The following is an 11,824-nucleotide window of genomic DNA, read 5'->3' as shown; positions in this document are numbered from 1 at the left end:
TTAAAAGTAACATATAAACAAGAAAAATACTTCAGATTGGGTAGACAAGGAAGTCTTTGAGAAGATAACTTTTATGCTCAGATCTGAATGGCAAGAAATCCTCTCTATGGAAAGATTGTGGAAAGAGTATTCCAGTGAGGAATGGAGTCAGAGGGAAGGGGTCAGTTTGGAGTGTTGTGGAAGCCAGATTGTATAGGGTTGTAATTGGGATAAAGATTATTGATTTCTTCTAAATATAAGGGGGAAAAAAATAGAAGACTTTTAAGCAAGGTGGTTGGCATGATTTCTTTCTTTGGAGCCTGGAATTTAGACAGTAAAGTAGACTTAGGGATGTCGAAGAGGAGAGTGTTTTTGTTTTTGTTTTTCTATAATAAACCATTTGAGAAATAATAGTGGCGTAACTAAAGAAACATACCTGTATTTTTATATCCACATAATGCAATTATAAATGCATATGGATGGATAGATATATAGATAAGAAAGAAAGAGAGAAAAAGAAAGATCTAATACTCATAGTCTAGGATAAGGGTTGGAAAACTGTTTCTATAAAGGTCTGGATGCTACATATTTTAGATGGAAGGGCCATATGATCTCTTTGCAACTAATCATTACTGTCTTCGTATCATGAAGACAGCCCAATATATAAATGAATGGGTGTGACTGTTCTAATAAAAATCTATTTATGAAAACATTTGACAGGCCGGATTTGGCTATAGCTTGCTAATTTCTACTCCAATTTATAGAATATGTAATTTACAATTTGCTGCATAAGAATACATTTTATTTAGTTCATAAAATATATAATATATAAGATACATTATAAATAATGTATAATGTGTAACATAGTGGTATATAATTCTTATATAAATAAGATTAACAACATAGAATGTATACTATATCGATGTATCATAGTGCCATAACAGATAAAGATTTTTGTTCCTACAAAGTTCAGGTTCTTGTTCTGGGACATAGATGGTGGAATATAATGAAAAAAATTAAGTATGCCAAGAATTCACCAAAGTTGTTATTTTTGTTGTTTTCTTTAAGTGAAACATTTTTGTGTGATCTCTGAAAGTATTTGGAGAAATTTACATCCTCATTTATAAAATAAACAAGTTAACAAACTAAATAACAAAGAATCTAAAAGAGAATGAAATAAGGTAACTATTTGGGTGGGGAAATGTTCACCCTCTGGCCTCTAAGAAGAAAGGGCATTTATGCCAATAACTGGGTAGGGAAGACTTAGCCCTTTGAAATGCTGCCAGCAGTTTTTTCCTGGCCCTAAGGTAGTTATCACTTAAAAGAGCAGAAAGAACAAGTTACTGCATCTATACCAAAATGACCAAGTCTAAAATATGAGGGATGAGGTTGAGGATGTAGGGAGAGACTAAACCATAGAGTGCCTTAAAGGGCGTGGAAATAATTTAGAGGAACTGATCAGAAGACATTTTTTTCTGAAGTTATTTTAATTTAAAACACAAAATTACTCTGCCTTGCTGTGGAATGGTTGTCACAATGAAGATATATACAGCACTTGCCTCATTCCCCAAAATTTATCTGGATCAATGTCTCCTCTCATGCCAAACTTCTGGAAACTTCTGATCTGTTTTTGCTTACTATGCCTTTCCCTTTCCCATAATGTCATATAAATGGGATTATACACTATGAATGTATTTTGAGTCTGGTTTATGTATGCTTTCATTTATCATTTTGGCAAATGAGCATTTTTAATAATGAAGTATTTTTTCTGCATTTAAAGAAAAGTTATTAAAAATGTTTTTCAATGCCACTAATTGTTTATTATTTGTCTATGACAAAGGATGTGTCTATCTAGACATAGTCTTTGATAATAGATAAAGTATCCTTGTTGACCAGGATTTTTGACTCAGATTTAAAACTGAAGCCAATTACTCTACATAGACCTTAGTTTAGGTTCCAGTAATTAACATGTGTATATCTAGCTAGGATCTACTGGACTTACTTGGGAATTTGCCTATTCTCAGCCAAGGCATCTATGATTAGGATTTAAAGCCAAATGTGATCCAAATTTCTATCCTTCCTATGTGCGTAATCTTGGGCAAGTTACTTAACATTTATGTGTCTCTGTTTCTCAGTCTGTTTTTGTGAGGACTAAATAGAAAGTCTTTAGAATAGTGGCACTTCTAAAATGTCTTTTATCTCCCAGCTATTGGTATTCTTATTATTAGTAGTAGTCTTGTTATAATATAAAAGACTGTATCCTATAATAGAAGTTCCAAACTGTGTCCCATAAACCAAATATAGCTTGTAGATAGGTTTTGAATATTCTACATTATTAGCCCAACATAATGCTATAAATCTGTATTTAATGCCATTTTTAAAATTGAGATAGTTCACATAAAAACCCATATATTCTGTTGAAAAATTGGATTATGTATCAATTATATGTTCATAGTCTTGTTTGGTGACATAATAGTCTAGATTAAAGTAAAAGCTGTTCCCAGTCGACACCGAAATTCACAATCTCCAGGTCTATATAGATCTAAACATTCATTGTTATCATTCTACTTAGAGACTGATTACCATTACTTCTCTTACAAACTAATCTGTTATCAAGGTTCTAACAACTTTTTCGTTCCGGGTGGCTTGCAAAATTGAGGCTTGTTGCCCAGGAGCAAGCACTTCTTTTACAAGTCCCATCCTTAAACAATTATATATTATTATTTTTTTTAAAGATCTATTTATTTCTTTGAGAGAGTGAGAATGAGAGAGAGAGAGAGAGAGAGAGAGAGAGAGAGTACACGAGAGGGGGGAGGGCCAGAGGGAGAAGCAGGCTCCTCGCCTAGCAGGGAGCCCGATGCGGGACTCGATCCCAGGACTCCAGGATCATGGCCTGAGCCGAAGGCAGTCACTTAACGACTGAGCCACCCAGGCACCCAATTATATATTATTAATGATGCTTCCTCCCATTTTGTAACCTCTTGCTCTCTACTGTTTACAGTTTTGCATGTTGAGAACTGTTTTGTTTGAACATTTATACCATAGTAGGGGCTACTAGGGAATGAGATCACAATTTTGTTTCTGAGCAGCTCAGATTGTTTTTTTTTTTTTTTTCTTCTCTATCATTTTAGGGAGAAATCCACCTGTTGCTTTGATTTTCTATACATTTCTTGGAAGGGAAATATTTTTGTTTTTGTCATTGCTGCCTCTGCACTCTGGATTTATGCACAGGTAATTGTTGGAGTCAATTACATCAAACTTCCTTTGGCACTGTCTGCCTGTTCTGGTTAAGCATATGGCATGTAATGAGTAATCAAGACTGTATTCTAAATTCAATCTTTCCTGTCATTCATTTAGTGGAAAACTTCTACAGGCAATAGCAAACATTCAGTGCTCTTGCCAGACTTTGATTTTTCTGTATTCTCAAGGATATTTTAAAGGGAGATAGAAAAAGTTTTATATTTGGAACAGAAAAAAATTGCCATGATGTTACTATCAGCAGAAATTATCTGTTTACTTTTCTGTCGGGGCTACTCTTCCCTGAACTCTTTGAGGTTTGATCTTTTAATCCCTAAAGCCTAGAACAGTTACTGATATACAATAGCCATTCAGTAAATATTTACTGAATAAACCTTCCCTCTGAGGATTGCACCTGCTCTGAATTGATTTTATATTTATCTCCACAATGCTTGTGTTAGTCTATGAAAGCAGTATACCTCTCAGATCTTCCAGATCAGTATCCTGGTGGTAATGCTTGATTTTACTTTATAAACACAAGTAAAATTTAACGGGTATGTAAGAAAACATAGAAGGGAAGGAATAATCAATGACTTCATATAGAGGAGCCTGTGTTTTCCTTGTCAAAGTGTTACATAGGGTCAAAGCTACCAAGTTCTTTTACTATGGAACATTCCACTGGTGTAACTGTCATTATTTCAATAAAGCCATATGGTTCCTGAACCATATTAAAATACTACATTTAACACATCTTGGACAACTAAAATGAAATTATTTCTGAAAGAAATTGAACTAACATAGAGCTCTAGTTACTTTCCAAGACTAAAGACAAACATTTGAAATTTGTTAATGAAGAAATGTGTTTAATATGTCCTGAATAATTGAGAATAACTTGGATATTTAACCAGAAGATAAAACTGGGAAATTCAAAATCTGGAAAGGATGCTATATATACACGTAACTTATTGCATTTATAACACAACTTAACCTGCTGCTTTAAAAAAAAAAAAACATGAAATAGTAATTACATACTTTTAAAAGGATGTTTGTGAAAACTCTCCAGCAACAACTATTACTTTGGGAATGCCATTATGAAAATCTCTTACTAGTTAGGCTCAATGTTTGAGAAACAATTTCCTGGGAAAAAATGTCAGATTAAGTCAAATAAATATTTTGATCCAAACCTTGTTGCTATACAGCTTATTAAAATGGAACAATTTTCTTCTTTGTTAATGTCATTTAACATTAACACCAATATATTTAAGGGAAAATAAACCTATATTGTATGTTTATGTAGCATTCAGACATTTCCTTTAATTTATCTCTCAGTAGTGATAAATGTTGGCCTGGAAAAAAAAAAACACACAAACTACTCATGACAATGGCTTGCCACATGACAATGTTATAAGTATTGATGCCATAAAATATTGTTATTCTACACATTTCTATCTGTGTGTGTATACAAACACATAAAACAGTGGCACTATATAGAAGTGTAGTACTAAATATTAAAATCCTGAGATCTTAATCAAACCAAGAACTGTTAGAAATTTATTATAAGACCAATTAAGCCATTTGGAATCAGTTTCATTTGCTATAAAATGAGCAACTATATATAACGTGTTTTATTTAGTTTACAAATTTAATGTCAAAATCAAACCTGCTGACATATTTAAAAATTACTTTGAAATACCTTAAAATTCTTTAAAGAAATTATTTTACAAATCACTCAATATGCTGTTCTCTGTACACATTATGCAAGCTGGTAAGGACAGTTTTCTTCATTTATTTTAGATGTGCTCCTATTTCAAAGACCTTTCCAAAAAGTCTGATATTTCACTACCATAGTAAGAACAATGAGACTTCGTCATCAGAAAGTGCTAGTTTATTCCTTATGTTCCACATGGCTAACTGAACATAATAAAAAAATGTTTTGCATTTTTATTTCATCTGGTGTGTCTGTGTAGAACCCTTATCTAAAAATTTGGTAATCTAAACATAAGCACATGTATCTTTAAATGATTAACCGGAAACTGATGTTTTATCTTCTTGGGCATTGTGCCATTATGTTGCATTATACAGTATATTGACCTTATACTCTGACAAGCAGAGGTTCCACTGCCTGTTAAAAATATTAGTAGATATAACTTACATATGTACAGATTACAAGTAAACTATTTGAAGACTGGATGATTAGGTTGCATCCATATCTTGGCTATTATAAATAATGCCGCAGTGAACATGAGGGTGTACATATCTTTTTGAGTCAGTGTTTTAGTTTTCTTTGGATAAATACCCAGAAATGGAATCTTTGGATCATATGGTAGTTCTAGTTCTTGGTTTTAATATTTTGCGGCATCTCCATACTATTTTTCACAGTGGCTGTGCCAATTTATATTCTGAGCAACATTGTACAAGTGTTCCATTTTCTTTACATATTTGACAACTTATTTTTTGTCTTTTTTTTTTTTAAGATTTTATTTATTTATTCATGAGAGACAGAGGGGGAGAGAGAGAGAGAGAAGCAGAGGGAGAAGCCGGCTCCCAAGGAGCAGGGAGCCCGATGCGGGACTCGATCCCAGGACCCTGGGATCATGACCTGAGCCGAAGGCAGACGCTTAACCATCTGAGCCACCCAGGCGCCCTATTTTTTGTCTTTTTGATAATAGCTATTTTAACATGTGTGAGGTGATACATCACTGTGGTTTTGATTTGCATTTTCCTGATGAGTACTGATGTTAAGCATCTTTTCATGTCCCTGATGGCCATCTATGTCTTTTTTGGAAAAATAGGTATATTCAAATCCTCTGACCATTTTTTTTTTTAAGATTTTATTTTTTGACAGAGAGAAAGAGAGCAAGAGAGGGAACACAAGCGGGGGGAGTGGGAGAGGGAGAAGCAGGCTTCCCGCCAAGCAGGGAGCCCCATGCAGGGCTCAATTCCAGGACCCTGGGATCATGACCTGAGCCAAAGGCAGATGTTTAAGGACTGAGCCACCCAGGCGCCCTCCTCTGACCATTTTTTAATCACTTTTTTTGCAGTTGAGTTGTAGGAGTTATTTATATATTTTGGATATTAACCCCTTATCATATATATGATTTGCAAATATTTGTTCCCATTTGGTAGGTTGCCTTTTCATATTGTTGATGGTTTCCTTTGTTGTGCAGAAGCATTTTAGTGTGATGTTCCACTTGTTTATTTTTTGCTTTTGTTGCCTTTGCTTTTGGTGTCAGTACAAGCAATCATCACCAAACCTGACGTCGAGGAGCTTACCTCCTATGTTTTCTTCTAGGAGTTTTTGGTTTCAGGTGTTATGTTTAAGTCTTTAATCCATTTCAAGTTAATTTTTGTGTATGGCATAAGATGGGGGTTCAGTTTCCTTCTTTTGCATATGGTTGTCCAGTTTTCCTAGCACCATTTCTTGAAGAGACCATCCTTTCCCCATTGTATATTCTCGGTTCCTTTGTTACAAATTAAGTAACCATATATGTGTGGGTTTATTTCTGGGCTCTCTCTTCTGTTCCATTGATCTTTGGAATAACGTGGTTGGATCTTGAGGGCATTATTATAAGAAAAGTAAGTCAGAAAAAGAAAAATACCATATGATCTCACATGTATGTGGAATTTTTAAAAAACAACACACAGATACAAATGATAGATTGGTGGTTGACAGAGAGCGGGAAGTGAGCAAAATAAGTGAAGGTGCTCAAAAAGTCCAAACTTTCCTTTGTAAAATAAATCATAGGAATATAAAGTACAGCATAATGACTATAGTTAATAATACTGTATCTTATACTTGAAAGTTGCTAAGAGAGTTGATCTTAAAATCACAAGTAGATCTCATCACAGGAAAAAAAAAATCATAACTGTGTAGTAATGATAACTAGACTTATTGTGGTCATTTCATGATATATACAAATATCAAATGATTATGTTTTATACCTGAAACTAACATTATGTTGTATGTTCATTATATCTCAATAAAAAATACAGAAGTAGAGACTTTATTCCAAAAGACTATTGCAGTTGGGTGAGAAGGACCGTTGGACTAGGGAGAAGGCTCCAACAGTCAGATATGTTAAGTGTCTCAAAGCTGTAATGGAGAGGCTTTCCTTTCATAGGAATAGAGGGAGAAGTAAACAAGGCTAGATGGAACAGTGAGTGGAGGAAAGGAAAGAACAGGTGGATCAGACAGTTGATTAGGGAATATTTTTCTCTGAGGTCAGTCCATTCTCTCTGGAAGGAATAGTAGGAAGGGTTGTTTGTATTCCAGTGCCTGTTGAGTTTGGGTGAGTCTAAGTCCAGGAGTCTGTGAGGAAGGAAAAAGCCTTACTAAATTTATCAAGTCAGTTTAACATGGCTATTTTCACTAAATTGGCAAATCTTATTTGAATAATTTGTTCGTTCAACTTATTGAACAATTTTTTCCAGTAAGCATACTAGGTGTGCTTACTTTATCCTAGTGGAAAGTAATGAAGAATAGTATTTCTCATAATGTCATCCTCAAATTGATTACCACAAAACAACTAATCAAGACCTAACCCTAAGGATGAGGGAGCTGCATTTTCAATAATGAGTCTGAGTAACTCTTACACACACTAGCGTGTGAGAAACGCTGCATAAATAATTTAAGCACACAAGGAATCAGAATCTTGAATGGATTGCCAAGTAGGGTTACCTGGTATGTATAATTTAAATATTAATTTAGAGAATGAATACTTATTCCACTCATCTGATTAATGTGTGATAAATACCTTACAATCTGCTTTGAATTCTATATATTTTACAAAATGCTTAACCTATAATTATAAGTACTTTTAAGTTAAAATAAAAAATGATATCAAATATGCCAACATTCATCCACCTTATTCTATTTGTCTAATATGTATTAAATTATAGTTTCAGTAAAGCCTTTAAACATTTTTATTAACATTTTTATTTCTTTATATTACATAGCTTCTTTGATTTTTTTCTCTTACCATTCAAAATTCCAAGCTTAGATGACAAAATAGTCAATTACTTCTATCAAAGGTGATAAATTATTTGAAGAGACTGTGAGTCCATAGTTGTTTAACATCCATACTTCAAATTATGTCTTTCTCAGAAATGTATTCTAAATAATGTGAAAGCTATAAAAAGTAAACTTCTCAACCTCTGTAATGTTTCTCTAGCTGTTTGTGGAGGTACTTGGGCTTTTTCTATGTTTGTAAATGTAGGTAGATTAGAGTCTGGAAGCAAGTTTGAAAAGATTCACTGACCACAACAAATTTTGATTTCAAGCAAGATTTCCCAAACAGTGAAGATATGGCATAATATTTAAAATAATGGAATTTGAAGTCAGATATGAATATAAATTCTTCCTCTTTCTCTTATCAGCTCCTAGGATATTCATTCAGCAGATGGCATAACTTCACTGAGATTCACCTTCCTTTTCAGTAAAGTGGAGATAGAATGAAGTAATATCTGCACTGTTTTCTCATGTATTAGTTGCTCAATAAGTAGTAGATATTTTTTATCTCAGCTTGCAAAAGTACTATAAAACATCCTCCTTGGTTATATATATTGTTATTTTATTTATTCCAGACCCAATTAAATCTAAATTGCACTCAATACGATGTATATAAATGAATAAAATATAAATCCTACTATCAAGGAATAACATTCTAGTAGGGGATACTCGGATATAAATATATGATTAAAGTAAACTTCTTATCAAGTGGTTTTAGAAAAGTAAAATAAAATTTATTTGGAATTTTTTTCAAAGAAATGCAATAGTTATTACAATTTTAGAACGGATTTTATGGTTAATTAATTTAGTTATCTAATTGTCATTAATATTCATCTTTGTTTTATACATTTTGCTGTATAATGCAACAGATAATTTTCCACTATATCATGGATATTAATTATGTAATTATGATGCTTTAGTTATTCTGAGTTAAGATTACACATGAGATGGCAGAGATGCATATTAAAAATAGCAATAATTGTAAAGCTTTTCACTACTTAATTACTGTGTTAATTTTTTAATAGTTTTTAGAGATTAATAACAATTCTATGGTTTATTTTTATTTTATACACTCTGCCTTACAGATTTAGACCATTTTATATGCTATTCTTATCTGATTGATTCCACCAAAGATTTATCTGGCCCCACACATATGGTGCCTAACTACATAAAACCCTAGTTATGACCAGGGTTCCGAAAGTCCTGCCCATCTCTCTTTGTCACTAGTGTGACCCTATTACAAAGGTAATTATCCTGACTTCTGTACTCAGATTCATTTTGCCTATTTCTAACTTTTATTAATGGAATCATGTTGTATCCAATTCATTATGTTTGGCCTTTTGCTTAATGATATGGATTCAAACATGTTTATGCATGTAGCAGTAGTTGCTCATTTTCATTCATGCATTTATTAACCATTTTAGGAAATATGCTCTAATTTACATGTGTGTTCTTCTGTTGATGGAAATTTGAGATATTTCTAGGTTTGTGCTAATTATATTGTCATTCTTCTATAGAACTTGTGGTACGCATCTGCATGCATATCTCAGGCATGTGCCTATTAGGATGGTTATTATCAAAACAATAACTGCAAGCTGTCTTTTATTAATGTATTGTATCACATTGATTGATTTGCGGATGTTGAACCCACCTTGCAGCCCAGGGATAAATCCCACTTGGTCATGGTGAATAATCCTTTTAATGTACTGTTGGATCCTATTGACTAGTATTTTGCTGAGAATTTTGCATCCATGTTCATCAAGGATATTGGTCTGTAATTCTCCTTTTTGATGGGGTCTTTTTCCGATTTGGGGATCAAGGTAATGGTGACCTCATAAAATGGGTATTATGCTGAGCGAAATAAGTCAATCAGGGAAAGACATGTATCATATGACCTCACTGACATGAGGAATTCTTAATCTCAGGAAACAAACTGAGGGTTGCTGGAGTGGTGGGTGGGGTGGGAGGGCTGGGGTGGCTGGGTGATAGAGACTGGGAGGGTATGTGCTATGGTGAGCGCTGTGAATTGTGCAAGACTGTTGAATCACAGATCTGTACCTCTGAAACAAATAATACATTTTATGTTAAAAAAAAAGATAGCAGGAGGGGAAGAATGAAGGGGGGGAAATCAGAGGGGGAGACGAACCATGAGAGACTATGGACTCTGAGAAACAAACGGAGGGTTCTAGAGGGGAGGGGGTGGGGGATGGGTTAGCCTGGTGATGGGTATTAAAGAGGGCACATACCGAATGGAGCACTGGGTGTTATAGGCAAACAATGAATCATGGAACACTACATCAAAAACTAATGATGTAATGTATGGTGATTAACATAACATAATAAAAGAATAAATAAAAATTAAAAAAAGGAAAAAAACACCAAAAAGCAATTAAAAAAACAAGTGTTGGGGAGGTTATGGAGAAATAGGAGCACTTACACACTGTTGGTGGGAATAAAAATGGTACAGCAGCTATGGAAAACAGTACGGAGGTTTCTCAAAAAATTAGAAAAATCGAACTCCATTTAGGATCCAACAAGTCTACTTCTTGGTATACCTAAAAAGATTGAAATTAGGATCTGGAAGACATATCTATACTCCCGTGCTCATTACAGCATTATTCATAATAGTCAACATATGGAAACAGCACAAATGTCCACTGACAGATGAATGTATAAAGCAAATGTGTTATATACATACAATGAAATACTTTTTTAGCCTTAAAAAAGAAGGAAATTCTATCTAGGCCACAACTTGAAGAACATCATGCAATAAGTCAGTCACAGAAGGACAAAGAACACATGATTTCACTTACATGAAGTATTTAAAATGGTCAAACTCAAAGAAGCAGAGAGTATGGTAATGGTTGCCAAGGGCTCTGGCTCAGATATTCCTGAATCATCTTGTCCTTATCCCGTTCCAGTCCAGAAATCCAATAAGTCTTGGTACCTTTTTATAGAAAATGGTATTTAAAATCCAACTTATTAACATTAGATATGCTCATTTGTATTGGGACATTGGTATTGTTTCTAGACCCTCTTGTTAGAGGTCAAAATTACACATACATGCACACATGCAAACAACTATTTCTTTTTTTTTCTTGTGACCAATCCTTTATTTATCTATTTTTATTATGTTCTGTTAATCACCATACATTACATCACTAGTTTTTGATGTAGTGTTCCATGATTCATTGTTTGTGCATAACACCCAGTGCTCCACGCAGAATGTGCCCTCTTTAATACCCATCACCAAGCTAACCCATCCCCCCACCCCCTCCCCTCTAGAACCCTCAGTTTGTATCTCAGAGTCCATAATCCTCATGGTTCATGTCCCCCTCCGATTTCCCCCTTTCATTTTTCCCTTCCTACTATCTTCTTTTTTTTTTTTAACATATAATATATTATGAGTTTCAGAGGTACAGGTCTGTGATTCATCAGTCTTACACAATTCACAGCGCTCACCGTAGCACATACCCTATTTCTAACTACCTACCTACGTATCTTAACTGAGTTCAAACTTTTACTTCAAATTACTGATTAATATCACATGGCTTATTCTAACCTTACCCTTTTTGTATTTGTAATTCCTTTTTTTTTTAA

Source organism: Callorhinus ursinus, unplaced genomic scaffold (assembly GCF_003265705.2).
Source record: "Callorhinus ursinus isolate GAN/ISIS: 27379988/994484 unplaced genomic scaffold, GSC_fseal_2.0 scaffold7, whole genome shotgun sequence".
Taxonomy (NCBI): Eukaryota; Metazoa; Chordata; class Mammalia; order Carnivora; family Otariidae; genus Callorhinus; species Callorhinus ursinus.
Note: the sequence above shows the minus strand (reverse complement) of the source record.